At 42.6% G+C, this 19,370-nt stretch overlaps 1 protein-coding gene across 1 annotated transcript in view; it reads left to right on the plus strand.

The window, feature by feature from the left end:
- LOC124796481 (guanylate cyclase 32E) overlaps positions 1-19,370 on the plus strand; it is an 823,982-nt gene that overhangs the window by 268,714 nt on the left and 535,898 nt on the right. The gene's annotated exons all lie outside the window — the stretch shown is intronic.

A 19,370-nucleotide genomic window follows, 5' to 3' on the forward strand; every position in this document is an offset into this window, starting at 1 on the left:
GATATGTGGTACTATAGGTGTTAAAATTTTATGGACTGATAAGATGAAGAATAAGAAGGTTCTCCGTAGAATCCGCGAGGAAAGGAATATACGGAAAACGCTGATGAAAGGGAGGAACGGAATGACAGGAAATGTTTTAAGACAACAGGTAGTGACTTCCTTGATACGGGAGGGAGCTATAAAGGGTACATAATACAGCGGAAGACAGAGATTGGAATGTATCTAACAAATAATTGAAGACGTTGGTTGCAAGTGCTACTCAGAGATGAAGAAGAAGTCGTACCGGGTTGCATCTAATAAGTCAGAAGACTGATGACTGAAAAAAGAGAGGGTTGTGTTGAAATTTAATCTTTGTTGTATGGCACCAATATTTCGTTGCAGTTTTAATTGGCTGACAGTGTACTTTTTGTGGCCGACAAACTTGCGTCTTTTTACAGAACGTTGTAAATGAACCACTCTGTGACGTTAGGCTCCCAGGTTTTCGTGACTTTTTTCCACGAATTACCCGTTCCCCCGTGCGTGAAGGGGCCTCACGCTCATAATAGCTCAGTTTAACGGAAATCTCGGTACTAAAATACCGCTACACGTAATGAATATCATGATGTTACCACCGTCCATTCAAAAGCTCCGGAAAATAAGTAAAATTAATACTCAAATTTTCTGAGATAATAACTTACAACTTTTGTAGCTATTTTAACTTTAATCAATTCTTCTACTTAATTCTACGCGCTGTTTTCATGTATTAAAAAGGTATTGGCACCCACTGAGAGCGTGACGTAACATCATCCCTTACAGACCGAGTGGCGAAGTGGTTAGCACGCATAGACTCGCATTCGGGAGGACTACGGTTCAAATTCGCATTCGAGAATCCAGATTAAGGTTTTCCCTGAGTTTTCTAAATTGGTCAAGGTAAATGCCTGGATGATTCCTTTGAAAGGGCCCGGCCAATTTCGTTCACGATTGTTGAAACATTCCGAGCTTGCGTTCCGTCTCTGATGACACCGTTGTCGGTGAGACGTTAAACCCTGATATGCAGGGTGAGTCACTAACAATTACCACCTAGAATAACTCCGAAAGTATAATAGTAGCTGAAAAGTTTGTGGGGCAAATGTTGCATGGGACAACGGGGGCCATAATATGACGCCGGTTTTTTGTTGCTGAGTGGAGTCGTGTCAGACATGAAGGTAAACATTGTTTTTCTTTTTCTTTTAGATGGGATGCTATAGTTTGGTACTTCTTTTCAAAGTGATGACCAATGGTATCAATGCAGTGCTGCAATCTTCTTATCATGGATTGAGTGGTATTGCTTATCACTTTGGCACTTATCGGAGCACATGCTGTGACAATTCTCTCTCGTATGTCATGCAAAAAGTAAATATTCGCCGAATACGGCGTATCCATCTAAAGTGCCATTGACATGTAAACACCATTCGACGGATTCGCAATAAAACACTAACAGGAACGATAAGCCTAGTATCGTCGAATCAAGCGAATGTGAATGATGTATTCCTTCGAAGAACAAATCATCGTGTTTCTCATCGCAAGGGAATCTGGCATGAACCAGAGTAGTGTACCTTCTTTCCTTCCATCCATTGCTTGTGCAGTTGGCTCAGGTACCTCAGAGAGACTGTTTTCAGTTCACGATCACTCCTAAGTTGACGTGATGTATTTGCTATCACAGAGAGAGCAGACGTATCCTACGAGATAATATTACACTGAGTATTGACAGTATCAGGTTGAGTCACAGTAAAGTGCCTGTGTGTCGTAGCTGCTTGTCAGAATTATACATCAGTCATTAATTATAAATCTCCTGCTATGTTGTTTCTGAAAAAATCCACAGACTTTTTATTACAGTTCATCATATTCAAATTCATGATTTTGTATTGACCTTATCATGGTCGGGTAGGGCATTAGAGCTACGACTTGCGAGACCAATACAATTACTAGTGCATGAAAGGAAAACTCTTGTTTTGGACTTCGTCCTTGCGGTGAACTGAGCACAGTACGTGGTGAATATTTTAAGATTCGGTCGCTAGGGTACTAGACCAAATCCTGTATCCGAAAGCAATTAAGTCGAGTTTGCTGTTGGCAAGGTAAAGAACAGTGAAATCAAGTACTGTTTCACGAGAACTGCAGTTCGCAGATTGAAGGAAAACAAAACATATTTAAGTTTTTGAAAGACGATTCTGGTATCTCCCGCGTCACAGGCTAGGAGGCCAGAATTACACACTGCCACAATTGAATTCAAATCTGTGATCAACTCTCGTGAAGTGTATTTTCTATTTTCCTTACTTAGTAAATAGACTCTGCTTTCTGAAAGAGGAAACGAAATAGGTCCCTAGGTACATGCAATGTGATCCCACCTACAATTACGTATTTGCAGCAACAGCAAAATTCTAGAAATATTATTCACTAAAAGCAGTAATTGAAACCATTAAAGAAAAATGGCAGCCTGCAATCTGAATGGTGAAAAGGAATCATAAGTATTTCGAATGGCTGACTGAAGTGTCGGTTAAACTGAAATACAGCTTCCGTTACAATATCTTAGTCTTTCGTCAGTTCTCAATGATATTACTTTTGCAGCCTCAGAACGAAATACTTTTTCGTGTCCATATGACAGACTAGAACGAAATACTTTTTCGTGTCCATATGACAGACTATTTTCTCCTTCTTTTAGAAAGTCTAAAATAGCAAATGTTAATCTCAAAATCATTCTTAAAACACAGAATATGAATTAATAAAATGCTTTAGTTACATAGCAACATCAAAGAATAAAAATCGTTTTTATAACTACATCTTTCACAAATGTCACTCTCATCCTCAGTGCATTTTCTGTGTATCGAGTGTTCCTTACTCCCAACAGATGGCATTATTCTCGTCTGTCACGGATTTCCCCCCTCCCCCCACTCCCACGCTCCACCACCGTCGTCACCTCAGTCTCTCTCTCCTTGCGTTGTTTGCGACATGAAAAAAGAAATAAATTCCGTTTTACCAACGACTTCCTCTTTAGCTACGTAGCATACAAAATTGTTGGAGACAAAAAATACACAGCCTGCGAACGAAAATAACGTCAAAAAAGTGTGTGGGGAAAAGTATTTTCTTACATCATTTAAGCCGAAACAGAAATTACTATCATGCGTATTGCATGTATTGTTGTAGTAAGATTTTTCCGTGGACGCAAGATCGCTTTATGAGAAGCGGTACCACACGTAGATAGACCACCACCCCGACAGTAAGCCCTACATCGCGTGATTCCTAAATAACATTTTGGTTACCCATATGATCCTTGAGCTGTATAACTAAGATATCGTACCTACCTGAAATCTGAAAAGGTCTATTTATCTAGCTTTCAGCATTTCTGTACCAGCATTCAAGGTCGCTAAATGTCCAAATTCTCTTATTTTCTACATTAATGGCTGATCATCCGCAGTTGCAGAAGAGACAGAATGATTAAGATCCTCTACAAGTCACTATCACTCGTTTACCCCTCTAAATACACTCTCCGATTATTTGCTATAGGCGTCTGTACGCACCCATGCATTTCTCCTGTGAAATAATGAAGTCCTCTAATTATATTGTGCGTTTTGATGAGAATACTGATTCTCAAACTCACTAGCTTCAGACAATTCCAAGTGAAAGAGTAGTAGGCATTGAGTATACTGTCATATATGAAACGAACCTGTTGTGGCTTTGAAATTCAAATCAGAAAAATTGCCACATTAGTAAAGAAAAGAGCAATTTCCAACTGTCAGAAAAGCAACAGAGAAATGCACCTTTATGACTTTGACATTCATTGTTCGAGGAGCACCTTTTAAGCGGCACTGTCGTATGTTTATTTGTACCTCTGGGCATATAGTGCTATACTGAAGGCGCTTGCATCATTTGATTTGCTCGTAAAGGGACTGTGTGGTGTCTGTTATCAGAGGGATAGCACAAGTCTGACGGGTGTGATATCGGGGTATCTTCGTCTAGAGATACTGAATAATGATTGATAAACGAAAGGGCTGTTCTTAAAATCAGGATAAACAGCTTACGAAAATGAAAATAAAAGTAGTTTCTCACTTTGAACATTCATCTAATGGTCGTATGACGTGTTGTAATACACTGAATCATTTTGGGCATAGTTTAGTTCGAGAAGTAAAATTTATCTTGAATCCCAATCCTTCCGAATGATTACTTCGCGTTGTGATGAAGCGAGAAGGCGATTCTGTGAACTGCAGTGTGGCGGGCAGCTCACTAAGTACTCCATGGTAAACGACAAACACGCCCCGCATATTACACTACTGACCATTACAATTGCTACACCTCGAAGATGACGTGCTACAGACGCGAAATTTAGCCTACAGGAAGAAGATGCTGTGATATACAAATGATTAGATTTTTATGGCATTCACACAAGGTTCGCGCCGGTGGCGACACCTACAACGTGCTGACATGACGAAAGTTTCCAACCGATTTCTCATACACAAACAGCAGTTGACCGGCGTTGCCTGGTCAAACGTTGTTGTGATGCGTCGTGTAAGGAGGAGAATAGCGTACCAACACGTTTCCCACTTTGATAAAGGTCGGATTGTAGTCTATCGCGATTGCGGTTTATCGTATCGAGACATTGCAGCTCGCGTTGGTCCAGATCCAGTGACTGTTAGCAGAATATGGAATCGGTGGATTCAGGAGGGTAATACGGAACGCCGTGCTGGATCCTAACGGCCTCGTATCAATAGCAGTCGAGATGACAGGCATCTTATCCGCATGGCTGCAACGGATCGTGCAGCCACGTCTCGATCCCTGAGTCAACAAATGGAGACTTTTGCAAGACAACAACCACCTGCACGAACAGTTCGACGACGGTTGCAGCAGCATGGACTATCAGCTCGGAGACCATGGCTGCGGTTACCCTTGACGCTGCATCACAGACAGGAGCGCCTGTGATGTTGTACTCAACGACGAACCTGGGTGCACGAATGGCAAAATGTCATTTTTTCGGATAAATCCAGTTTCTCTTTACAGCATCATGATGGTCGCCTCCGTGTTTGGCGAGATCGCGATGAACGCACATTGGAAGGGTGTAATCGTCATCTCCATGCTGGCGTATCACCCGGCGTGATGGTATGGGGTGCCATTGGTTACACGTCTCGGTCAACTCTTGTTCGCATTGTCAGCACTTTGAACAGTGGACGTTACATTTCAGATGTGTGACGACCCGTGGCTCTACCCTTCATTCGATCCCTGTGAAACACTACATTTCAGTAGGATAATGCACGACCGCATGTTGCAGGTCCTGTATGGGCCTTTCTGGATACGGAAAATTTTCGACTGCTGCCCTGGCCAGCACACTCTCCAGATCTCTCTGCAATTGAAAACGTCTCGTCAATGGAGGCCGAGCAACTGGATCGTCACAACACGCCAGTCACTACTCTTGATGAACTGTGGTATCGTGTTGAAGCTGCATGGACAGATGTACCTGTACACGCCATCCAAGCTCTGTTTAACTCAATTCCCAGGCGTATCAAGACCGCTAATTCGGCCATAGGTGGTTGTTCTTGGTTCTGATTTCTCAGGATCTATGCACCGAAATTGCGTGAAAATGTAATCACATGTCAGTTATAGTATAATGTATTTGTACAATGAATACCCGTTTATCATCTGCATTTCGTCTTGGTGTAGCAATTTTAATGGTCAGTAGTGTAAATATGCAAGATAGACAGATGCTGAACACGTCTTTATTGCAAACCACATTTACGGATTGAAAGTGAAATTCTTTTAATGTCGAAATGGGAAGGGACATGCGAAAATGTATGGGAGAGGCGTAGGGCTTGGGGAGAAATATCTTTACTGACATATTATTAACCCAAGGATTCATCTTCATTCATGTAGAAGATATAGTGTTGTGAAATGAAATACATGTTTTTGAAAAAATTGCAAGAGGTATGTGGCCTAATGCTATCAGAGCCTCGAATAGCAGGCCTTCTGACTAATGATATCATTCAAGTGTGACCTGCTTTGATCAAAAATCTTATCCCAACCGCTCGACAGCAACAAATGAACCTACACGAAGTAAACCTGCCTAAACAGAGGACTATGCTGTTATCGTATTGTTACTTATGACAATCTTCTGTAGGAATCCACTAATACGTGCTTTCCAGGTGTACCGTCACGACAGCGATTTTAGGCAAGTGGAGACGCAAATCATGGTGCGACATTGTTCCGCGGGTGACACCCGCAGCAGAGAGCGTTCGCTTTGCAGACACTGTCTCTGTCTCCGCAGCCGCGCAATGAGACGGCCGCCGTAGGACCAGAACCTCCGTAATTGCGAAATTCCGCGGTTGGCGCTGATGCCTGTCCCTTCCGAGGCGCCTGCGACCTCTGATGCCGCATGCTGCCGCGCTGATCCGTCGCCCGCATTCCGCAGCCACCGCCACTTCCTATTGGATGCGGGCAGCCAATATTCCCAATACTCAACACTGGACAGCGCCACCTGTCCCCAGTGACCTCTCGCTGTTCGCACGTGTGGCATTCTTTCCGTTATGTTATCCGCATTCCATCCTAGGTACCGGTGAGCTCTATTTTACAAATGTGTATTGCCTTCAATTTTGCGTAGCCCCAAGACGCTTTGTATGTAGGATAACTCCACTGGAAAAGGTTTTCTGTCGCACATGAAACTAACCTGCGCAACTGTTGCGGACAATTTCTCAGCCTTCTGCTGTGGAATTATTTCTGAGTCAGTGGATTTACTACACCATCTTAGGGAGCTGTTTTACATTTTCCACATTTATTAATTATAAATAATACATTTAAGCGCCCCACGTCTTATTAAAGGGGAACGACAGGGTGACGGTCGAAAAACACACGAATTCTTTTTTATTACGGAATTCGAATGTATATACCGGGTGATCAAAAAGTCAGTATAAATTTGAAAACTTAATAAACCACGGAAGAATGTGGTTAGAGACGTAAAAATTGACACACTTGCTTGGAATGACATGGGGTTTTATTAGAACAAAAAAAAAAAAAAAACAAAGCTCACAAAATCCCCAACAGATGGCGTCGTTTGGTGATAATCGTGTGCTCAGCCGCCACTTTCGTCATGCTTGGCCTCCCAGGTCCCCTGACCTCAGTCCGTGCGATTATTGGCTTTGGGGTTACCTGAAGTCGCAAGTGTATCGTGATCGACCGACATCTCTAGGGATGCTGAAAGACAGCATCCGACGCCGATGCCTCACCATAACTTCGGACATGGTTTACAGTGCTGTTCACAACATTATTCCTCAACTACAGCTATTGTTGAGAAATGATGGGGGACATATTGAGCATTTCCTGTAAAGAACATCATCTTTGCTTTGTCTTACTTTGTTACTCTAATTATTGGTATTCTGATCAGATGAAGCGCCATCTGTAGGACATTTTTTGAACTGTTGTATTTTTTTGGTTCTAATAACCCCCCCCCCCCCCCCATGTCATTCCAAGCATGTGTGTCAATTTGTACCTCTGTATCTACATTATTCCGTGATTTATTCAATTTTCAAATTTATACTGACTTTTTGATCAGCCGGTATATTTACGAATTCTTCCCCAAAATATTATGCGCGAACTCCAAAAAGTAACGATTCTGTGTGCATTTGATGCCAATCGTGCGCCCCTACTTATACCGATTTCAGTAAACCTGATATGCTGGAGCGTTGTTTTTAGGCGGTTTTATTCAAAATGTGAATGGAAGTTTTAACAGTCTCATCTGGAGATACGCTCCAAAAATAACATCCAGCCGAAGCGAAATTGTCAACATTGCTTCAAATTTGACCCTATGTCTGTTCAGTGTAGGTCATATCGCGGTAATGCACGCGGCAAAAGCCTTTCCATGGAAAATCGGCGGAAAAATGCGCCGATTCTGTGAAAATACAGACGCCAGCGGCGAAGCGCTCAGTGACGGAAAGCACTTTGAGGACGAAAATGAGGCCGGCCGCGGTGGTCTAGCGGTTCTAGGCGCGCAGTCCGGAACCGCGGGACTGCTACGCTCGCAGGTTCGAATCCTGCCTCGGGCATGGATGTGTGTGATGTCCTTAGGTTAGTTAGGTTTAAGTAGTTCTAAGTTCTAGGGGACTGATGACCACAGAAGTTAAGTCCCACAGTGCTCAGAGCCATTTTTGAACGAAAATGAGGGCTTGTCAGGTCAAAGTAGCAAAAAGCGAGCATCCACTAGCCGGGGCGGTAGTTATTATGGCCAAGCATCGATATATCCCGTACGTTTCAGGCTTTATCGCTTTTTTTAATGATAAATACTTGGCAAACTTAAAACGCGCTTTTTCTCGAAAACGTATTTTTCATGGTTTTCTTGGCCCACGCTACAATTTCATTCGATTTCAGTAATCTTTGGTCTCTCTGGAAGCAAACTGAAATCTCTTCAGTTCGTCGTAGCCTATTTTTTATATTGATACTTAGTATTTCTTTCAGCCAATAAAGAGGAGTCCAAAAATTGCCATTTTTTCAAATATCTATAATTCCAGCAACTTTGTTGTGTTTTTTTGTTTTGCAAATCCTTACGAGGAACTAAAACTACATCTGTAAGGATCAAGGTGGCATGTTAATTTCATGTTTCAGATAACTGCAACCGAAGTTACAGCGACAACCGTCGATCTACCTCCCTTCAGAGCTGCCTCTTGAAAATCCCAATTTCACAGTGAAGATATTAATATTTTTCGATTAAAAATACCAATAAAGACTTCAATGTATGCCTTGTTCATTGCAGCAGCCTCATTTCTCTACTATATTCCAGTATGGAAAAAAAGTCCTGCATTTGAGCAATATTTTCGTTTGTCACCCTTTCGTTCCCGTTAATCAAAACAAACTAGGGGCGGAATGTAATTAATATATGCCACAAATGTTACTATTTCCATAAAAACTGTGAACTTTAGACATGGCCGAACTGCTGTGACTTAATCTTATACATGGCTATCTCATCATTTACTCTGAAATATTTGAGCAGCAACAATCGATATATTTCACAGACTTAAATTTAAAACAAAATATTAGTAATTTGATTCTATTAATGATAACCTTAGGGTCACGTTCCTTGGTCAACCTAAAACAATTGGATTATAGAAGGTACACTTACTTTTATCCTACCATACTTACAAGAGTATTTGATTTTCTTCTGTACGAATCTGTTAATACATTACTGTCTGTGATAATAAATAGCATTTTCATTCAGAGATTGGTCTTAACAATGAATTTCCTCCTGATTCACCTTGATTTCTTACTTTGTTATCAATTTAACTTCGTAAATGCTTTGAAGGACCCCATTTATAATGCTTGGTACTCTCAGTTTCTAGTTCCTTTTAGGACTACGTTTCACATCCACGCAGAAATCCTCAGTATGTACCGTCCCATCAAACTATTGGTCTAATTCCATTTTAGAGAGACTGGCTTGCTCTTTCACCATTCCACATATAATGTCGTCCTTATTTCGGTCATTATTTTAATATCTATCTTCTTGTGTAGTGTCTTGTCTGATTTGCTATGTTCAGCAAGTCATTAATGTCAATTCTGTTGCTTTCCATCAATTTCATTTTGAGACTGGATTCTGTCCGTAGTAGCCTGTCAATTTCACTGAGCCTTCCTGTTCTATATTCTCTGCTAAAAGTGCTACTTTATCTACAAATCACTCCTCTTTGGCATAAATGTTACGCAACAGTGGCTAGATACTACGGCGGTTTATGTGCTCTCTACAGCACTAAATTGGCTTTATTCATCTTCCGCTTGAGACACTTACTCTTGGATTTAAATTCAATTTCGACCTTGTAATTCGTAAACGCTTCATAACATAACGCCCTAGTCGTCCCCGTTAGCCTACACTGAGGTGAATGTTGGAGGTAACTGAAGAAACTGCGGAATGTCTTTTTTGTGGTGTAAACCAAGATACTTTGCTGGAATGCCAACTTGACACGCCATGGTCATATCATTGATATAGAATCGCATGACCGAAAACGATACTTGTTCGGGATTGACAGATCTGCTTGAAATACAAGGATGGATTATTTACAGAAGTAAACGATAAAAACTTTCGTGAATTACCAGCAGTGTGCTGACATAATTTAACCATTGTGTGAGAGCTGAACACATGCAAACCTGCCTACTTAACTCCGCTTCGGATGCTTGCTTATCTTTATTGAAAGAATTTTAGTGAAGTTGGTTGGGACAGTGGCGTGCAGAGGCAGTGTCATGCCTGTGTTCATAGTAATGTCGAGAGAAAAATTGACTTGCGGTGCCGGCATGTAATTTCTACCGTAGATTATTCGCTGAGTTGAACAGCCCCATTCCAATGAACGGATCACCGTCAACGTCATATGCCGTTAATCAAAGAATCTTTGTGAAGAGATTTCGAATTACATTCACTGTGTAGAAGCTGGTGAGTGGAACTGTTCGTTATGACATCTCCCTCCCTCCCCCCCCCCCCCTATTTCCAGTAAAATACTGAAAATTATTGTCCCTTAACCGATCCTGACATTATCTCCTTGGTTAGAATTTATAAATCCTGAGCGCAGTATACGACCACTTCATAGAAGTGACGTACTTCACATCATGTGCGTTAAAGAAATGGGACGTTGAATATACAATATCCGGGCACTCTCATGCAATTCAGAATTCACTATAAAACTTCGTGAAAGGCGGACCGACCATTGTAAACTGGGGCGGGGAGTGTTGTGTTGCCAGTAGAGAACCAGTAATAGGAGAACTGATCGGTCAGGAGAGCTGAGTAACTTCGTACTTGGTCTAGTCATTGGATGTCACATGACCAACTAACCCTTTTAAGGCTGGCCAAAGCAACTGTTGAAGATGGAAATAAAAAGGAACAATCAGAGGTAAACCAAATCAGGTCGACTCCATGTTTTGATGGACAGAGACCGTCGAGCACTGCGGAAAGGTGGTTGTAAAATAACGCTTGAAATCAGCGGGAGGATTCACTCGTGTGTTATTGAGTGATGCAATTTCAAGATGCTACTCCAGACGGGTCTAAAAATAAGTGTGCCCAACGGAAAATAATAAAAGCTAAAATCGAGATTTGGCCCAGTCTGACTACCCCCTGAAGCAGATCATACGATCTCTTAATGGACATTAGACTTTAATATATAAATTACAAGCTAAACATAAATGAATCATTAACGCAAGTAATACTGCTGTATGGTAAACGTTGTTCTTGCTTATATATTTATTGTAGATAAAAAAAACCTTTACATTACAAAGTTCACGTTTCCTAAGTAAAATTGCTAATCAATTGCCCAACTCTGCCCCTTATTATGACTGCGCTGTCTAACATCAATAATGCGAAATGACTGACATCATCTACGTACCAAACACTAGAAGATATTACTTTCAAAGATGGTCTACGGTGGTGTGGAACCTCAGTTGAAGTAAACTAACGTGATCACAGCTGTTTAGCTTTTATAGCCCTAATAATCCTAAGCAATTTGCGATATCACCTTATGCACTGCGTCCGCTGCGTCGAAGTGATGGTTCTCATACTCGTCTGCGACGATGGAAGAACTCCAGCCACAAATAAACTCTTTCAAACACTAGGACGGCAGAAGGCGGTCCTCTGACTAATATACTTTAACGCTGTCTTCTCCCCTCTATGTTCTATAGAGGAGAAACGCGAACTCCCAGCCACAAGGACGGAGGTATGATAAGTTCTCAACGTAAGCATAGGCAGAGGAAGTGCTCTCAATTACTGAATGCTCCGTACTCAACAACGACTTCCAGCCTGGAGGTGAAGTCCAGAATCGTATAGATTTGCAACAGTACAGTTCCTAACTGTTCTAACTATAAACTCTCCTGAGAGCAAAGACAGCAGTTCCATCCTTATCAACAAAGCTGATATCGAGCGACTTTCACACGTGGGCGCCCACAACGGAAGACCTCTTCTCTGCACCACTGGCCTCCCAGGAAGGCTCGGCTCCCCACCATCGTAATTCCAAAAAAGAATCATATTCCTCAAACCACGGAATATTCTCCCTCTCTACAGATTCTTCCAAACGCTGACCAGCCATATTTTAGTCTTTTGTCGCCGAAGTGTAATCCTTCCGGTTCGGCTACAATACAGGCCGGTCGCGACTCTATTGTGCTCCAGCGTCTAGGTGCTACGACGTCCGTCTTGCTGTTTCCTGTGTTTAAGCAGGACCATCACACCTGTGTGGGCCTTCCACCGAGGGCTTGAGTTCCCTCTGCCGTTTCATTTCCACTGTCGTTCCAACCTCTACTAGTTTCATAACAAAGACACTCCGTCACCTTTCATGCAGTAAGTGTTAACAATTATTTACGAGGCGTACATGACAATGACAGTCTCCTTTAAATATTCGTATATACAATGTACTAACTATGAAATAATACCTAATGTGGTTGTAGATGACGGCAAAGTATGTGGATGAGTGCTTGTAAGGTGCGAGTTTATAGCCACCTTACACTATTACTCAGTTTCTCACAGTAACGGTCCGTAGGGACAGAGGTTGAAAATACCGCTTCAGTTGTAAGTTTCTTTTTATTTAGCGCAGGACCGGTTTGGGGCTCTTAAACGCCCATCTTCATGGTGTAGTAACTTAGAAACTTGGCGTTGTGACCCCGAGCGCCGTGGTGGACATGGACGAGACACAGTGTTTACCAACGAGCGCAGAGCGCGCGGGGAGGAGAGGGGGGGGGGCGAAGTCAGGTGTGGGGGGGGGGGGGGGGGGTTCGTGACATTCACTGGTATCATTACTCGATATGGAAGTTCATCTTCAGTTTTCACTCGTATGCAAAAAATTACATTATCGGAGATCACAGCCATTAATGTACTCGTATAATGTGTGTAAACATTGGCTACAACCTATCGTTGTAGTTGTGGCTGTCTCAGTCTTCTTCCATAAACTCTTCCTCAGGCGCAATAGCCACTGTAGAAAGCAGGATGAAAGAAAGTTAGAGTTGAATATCGCGTCGACGACAAGATCATTAGAGTCGGGACACAAGCGCAGACTGGAAAAATTGGCAGTACAGTGTAGGGAAACGTAGCATCTATAGATGCCTCTTAGAGATTTTGAACCACTGTACTTCCGAATATGAGCCCAGTGTCAGATCACTGCACCGTATCTCTCAGCCATGTGTACAGAGTGCTCGAATATGTACACTAGGCAACTTCAACGAGCAATTATAACTACTCTACTGGGCATTAAAACTGCTACACCAAAAAGAAAAGCAGATGATAAACGGGTATTCATTGGACAAATATATTATACTAGAACTGATATGTTCATTTTTTCACGCAATTTGGGTGCATAGATCCTGAGAAATCAGTGCCCAGAACAACCACCTCCGGCCATAATAACGGCCTTAATACGCCTGGGCATTGAGTCAAACAGAGCTTGGATGGCGTTTACAGGTACAGCTGCCCATGCAGCTTCAACACGATACCACAGTTCATCAAGAGTAGTGACTGGCGTATTGTGAAGAGCCAGTTGCTCGGCCACCATTGACCAGACGTTTTCAGTTGGTGACAGATCAGGAGAATGTGCTGGCCAGGGCAGCAATCGAACATTTTCTGTATCCAGAAAGGCCTGTACAGGACCTGCAATATGCGGTCGTGCATTATCCTACTGAAATGTAGGGTTTCTCAGGGATCGAATGAAGGGTAGAGCCACGGGTCGTAACACATCTGAAATGTAACGTCCACTGTTAAAAGTGCCGTCGAACAAGAGGTGATCGAGACGTGTAACCAATGGCACCTCATACAATCACGTCGGGTGGTACGCCAGTATGGCGATGACGAATACACGCTTTCAATGTGCGTTCACCGCTATGTCGCCAAACACGGATGCGCCCATCATGATGCTGTAAACAGAACCTGGATTCATCCGAAAAATGTCGTTTTGCTATTCGTGCACCCGGGTTCGTCGTTGAGTACACCATCGCAGGCGCTCCTGTCTGTGATGCAGCGTCAAGGGTAACCGCAGCCATGGTCTCAGGGATCGAGACGTGGCTGCACGATCCGTTACAGCAATGCGGATAAGATGCCTGTCATCTCGACTGCTAGTTTTACGAGGCGGTTGAGATCCAACATGGCGTTCCGTATTACCTTCATGAACCCATATTCTGCTAACCGTGATTGGATCTTGACCAACGCGAGCAGCAATGTCACGATACGATAAACCGCAATCGCTATAGGCTTTAATCCGACCTTTATCAAATTCGAAAACCTGATGATACGCATTTCTGATCCTTACACGAGGCATCACAACAATGTTTCACCAGGCAACGCCGGTCAACTGCTGTTTGTGTATGAGAAATCGGTTGGAAACTTTCGTCATGTCAGCACGTTGTACGTGTCGCCACGGGCGCCAACATTGTGTGAATTCTCTGAAAAGCTGATGATTTGCATATAACAGCACCTTCTTGCTGTCGGTCAAATTTCGCGTCTGTAGCACATCTTCTTCGTGGTGTAGCAATTTTAATGGCCAGTAGTGTAGTTTACGTGCTGGGATCGGTTAAGCTAGAAAACAGGAGCTAAAAAAATAACTTGAGTAGTCAGTGTAAGCATCTCAACGGGCGGAGCAGATACTGCGTTACTTCTGCCTCTTTCAAGAATTGTGGTAGAGGGATTGCAGTGACAGGATTTCCAGAGTAATAGGGTTTCAGATAAAGAAGATGGTCTTCGGTACTGCGCGCCTTCAGCTCCCACTGAGGTTCCTCCAACGCCAGGTCGAAACCCCCGGGCAGTGGAGAGGTCGCGGCAAACATCCAGCGCACTCCGCCTTATCTGCCGCCCCCGCGTCTCGGCTCTGCAAACACGGAGACGCCACGGGACGCCGCAGACGACACGTCCCGACCACATCGCGACGCTCCAGAAAAGCGTTCCCATATGCGGCACACTGCCCAGACACCTCTCGTTCCGGATTTCCCGCGATCTGTCAGGCTCTGTACGTGCCTGTTGGGCACTGAGGGTACTGGCGTCACGCAGGAAAGCAGTCAAACTGTGTCAAGGCGACTTGAAGTGTACGGCTAAGGCGACAGACATCTACAGGGTGGCGCAAAAGACAGAGTGATCCATATAAATTTGAACCACTTCAGTGGATCATAATTGTTTTCCAAAGCTCGTATAAACGGGAAAGGTTGTTTTAATGATCTCAGTGTTCGGATGGCGGTTATCGCTGAAACAACCGGTTTTCGGTTGAATCGGTTTTTTTTCCACGGCAGTTTAATCTGATTGTTAAAACTGCTGAAACTATTTCCTGTACTAAACGTAGAAGTTTGAAAAATTTTGACTTACTTAGTTTCAAGATACGTAGAATGAAAATGTTAAATTAAATAGACAATTAAAAGCACGTATAAATGGGAAGGTTCTTTTAATGTTCTCAGTGTAGGGATGGCGGTTATCGCTGAAACAACCAGTTCTCTGTTGAATCGGTTTTTTTCCACGGCAGTTTAATGTGATTGTTAAACCTGCTCAAATTATTTCCTGTACTAAACGTAGAAGTTTGAAAAATTTTGACTTACTTAGTTTCAAGATACGTAGAATGAAAATGTTAAATTAAATAGACAATTAAAAGCACGTATAAATGGGAAGGTTCTTTTAATGTTCTCAGTGTAGGGATGGCGGTTATCGCTGAAACAACCAGTTTTCTGTTGAATTGGTTTTTTTCCACGGCAGTTTAATGTGATTGTTAAGCCTGCTCAAATTATTTCCTGTACTAAACGTAGAAGTCTGAAAAATTTTGACTTACTTAGTTTCAAGATACGTAGAATCAAAATGTTAAATTAAATAGACTATTAAAAGAAAACTTAGTCCGCCCCGCATTCGCTAATTTTCCCGAAAAGTGATATGTGGTGGAATACGACTGATTCAAATTTTTTGTAGCTCTGCCGAAAAAGTTGAAACATTTTGAATGCTTTGGATCAAGGCAGGCTTGTAGAAACTGCATTTATGATTGCCGAAAAGCATTTTATTCAGTACCACACCTACGCTTATTGTCAAATTTACTATCATATGGGGTATCAAGTGAAATTTGTGCCTGAACTGAGGACTTTTTGGTAGGGAGGACGCAGCGAGTTATCGTGGATGGAGAGTCATTGTCAGATATAGAAGTAACTTTGGTGTGCTCCAGGGAAGTGTGTTGGAACCCTTGCTGTTCATGTTGTGTATTAAGGACCTTAACAGACAATATTAATAATAATCTCAGGCTTTCCGTAGACGTTGCACTTGTCTATAACGAAGTACTGTCTGAAGGAAGCAGCATAAATATTCAGTCCGATTTTGATAAGATTTCAATCTCGTACAAAGACTAGAAACTTGCTTTAAATGCTTAGAAATGTAACATTGTGCACATAGTATGGTATGACTAATGTCAATGAGTCACTGTTAGACCCCACCAACTCAAACAAATACCTGAGTATAATACTTTTAGGGATGTGAAATAGAATTATCACATAGGCTCAGTTGTGGGTAAAGCACCTTCTAGACTCCGGTTTATTGGTACACCAGTGGAGAAGTGCAATCAGTCTAGGAAGGAAAACACTTACAAGAAGGTTCTAGAACATTGCTCCAGTGTTTGGGACCCGTGCCAAACAACGCGAATATATACAGAGAAGGGCAGCACGAATGGTCACAGGTTTGTTTGATCCATGGGAAAGTATCACAGAGATACTGAAGAAACTGAACTGGCAGATTATTGAAGATGGACGCAAACTACTCCGAGAAAGTCTACAAATAACAGACTTTAAATGAAGATTCTAGGAATATACTACAACGCACCACGTATCGCTCGCATAGAGATCGTGAGGATAATATCAGAATAGCGGCATTCAAACAGTCAGTCTCCCCGTGCTCCATACGTGAATGGAATGAGAAGAACCCCTAATAACTTGTACAGTGGGAATCATGTTGTAATTGGGGATCATACCACTATTTGCGCATTACGAACAGTCAGCGCTAAAGCGTGAGAACCGAGGTTGAGGAACTTGTTCGTGTTAGCTTGCCTGATTTCAATGGCAACAGGCACATAAAGGCATATTATGCAGACAGATGCAGCACGTCACCTATTTTGCATTATAATTGTACACTATGAATGAATTGTTGAGTTTTTAATTTCTTACTGCCGACAAAATTTCCTTCCTCTTTTCTTATTTAACATAAATGGGAGAGAAATCTTTAATCATTTAGAGCAAATGAAGCATTTTGCTTCCTTGCTACGTCAGCCCGTAAACATATTTCCGTAAGAGAGTTGGTGCCATTCTGCAATAGAACAGATGTCAGGCGACGGCATCGAGAAACTACCTTATAGACCAGATGGGGACACTCTTGCACACTGTACGTCCGCACGTACGTTAAGTCACGACACACTGCAACAGGGTCATTATTGTCTCAGCAATGCTGTGCCAATTGTTATGCCACGTGCTTGTTTCTCGTCTCTGTCGGCATTGTTAAACACTTAAAAATAGCACTGATCGTATTTCCCATTTTGTATAATAAAACTATGTTTCAAGCAATGCAAATTTTACGAGTAAAAATTAGTCCTTTTTAAAAAGGTTTACTTATAAACAAAAACCGCAGGTTTGGTTAACTGAAATTTCGATTTTTTTCACTCGGTAAGCAGCAAAAAAACTGTTATAACTGGGAGTGTGACGAAGCAAAAAAAATGATTCAAATGGCTTTGAGCACCATGGGACCTAACAGCTGAGGTCATCAGTCCCCTAGAACTTAGAACTACTTAAACGTAACTAACCTAAGGACACCACACACATCCATGCCCGAGGCAGGATTCGAACCTGCGACCGTAGCAGTCGCGCGGTTCGAGACTGAAGCGCCTAGAACCGCTCGGCCACTTCAGCCGGCGTGACGAAGCAGATACCCAAAATCATCGGTTATTCAGAAATAAAATACTGGTATCGGTTTTTCTCATCCCTGTCTCTGTAGCTCTGGCAGAACCAGACGTACCACTCGTTGTTTGCAAGTTGATTATTTTTTCTATGCGTGAGATCCTTTGTCCGGTGTAATGCCTCGCTTGCTTGATTGGTGTTACCTCGTTCGTAGCGTTGTCGATTGCTGTTGTGAAGTCTGTCACCGTGTAGTTCGGCCACATACAATAACGAAAAACCAGTGATTTTTTCCGCAGTCTTTAGCTGGCACAAACATGCCGTATACGCTTCCAGAGCGGGTGTTTATTGTGAAATCATATTGGAAGACTGACTCTCGGATGCAACACAACGGATATTTCGGATATAATTAAATGTGCGTGATATTTCAACAAAGTCAACAATTTTATCGATTGTAAGTAAGGTGGAAGCAACTGGAAGAAGATGAAGGAAGTTCGGGTTTAACATCTCGTCACGTCGAGATCATTAGAGTCGGAGCACAAGCTGGGTTTGTATCAAGGATGGGGAGAGAATTCTGCCGTGTCCTTTCAAAGGAACTGTCCCAACATGAACCTGGAACGATTTATGGAAATTACGGAAAATCTAAATCTTGATGGCCGGACGCGGGGTTGAACTGTCGTTCTACCGAGTACGAGTCAATCGTGCTAACCACTGGGCCACCGAGCTCCGTGGAAACAACTGGTGTACTGAGGTGCGACAATGGTAAAAAGGTACCATTATTGCGTGCAGAGGCTACTGGTAATGTTCAAAGACGCTTGGAGAGTTCTCCAAGGAAGTCGCTGCACCGATTAAGCCCGGAGACACGCATTTCATACGACACAAGTTAGAGAGCTGCGAAGAATCGGTTTTGTGACCACACGGAGAGCATATCATGCCAGCACTGCAAGAAACAGATCGTGACGAAAGAATGCGTTACTGTCGATGGTTTAAAATGTCTTTTATTCAACGTCCATACGTTCTCCCAATAACTTGGTTTACAGATGAGGCACGGTTCCATCTGTCAGGTTGCATCAACGCACGAAACAGCAGATGCGGGCTGGTGTAAACACCACTCTACCACGAAAAGATACGAGTGTGGTACAAGGTGTCAGCTTCAAGGATTGTTGGCCCCATATTCTTTTAAACAATCTTTACACACCACAGGTTACACGGGTGTCTTTATACATTTGTGGAGCACCTGGATGACGTCGAACTTACAGAAGGTTCTTTCCAACAAAATGGAACAACGTGTCACACGTCTAAAGCTTCCGTTCAAATTGTAACCAGTTTCTTTGGTGACTGAATAATCTAAAAAAAAACTTTTGACAGAAGTTAAAACAAGTACTGGAGCATGAGTCTGTACCGGCTGGATGGCGGTGCCGAATTGTTCTGAACTACTGACTGATGCAGGATGGATTACGTCCTCATCGTACTGCGGACGTCTTCCATTTCATTTAAGAAGCGTTCAGAGATCAGGTCGTTCCGATGGACAACCTAGTATTCAC

This window comes from Schistocerca piceifrons, chromosome 1, assembly GCF_021461385.2.
Source record: "Schistocerca piceifrons isolate TAMUIC-IGC-003096 chromosome 1, iqSchPice1.1, whole genome shotgun sequence".
Lineage (NCBI taxonomy): Eukaryota > Metazoa > Arthropoda > Insecta > Orthoptera > Acrididae > Schistocerca > Schistocerca piceifrons.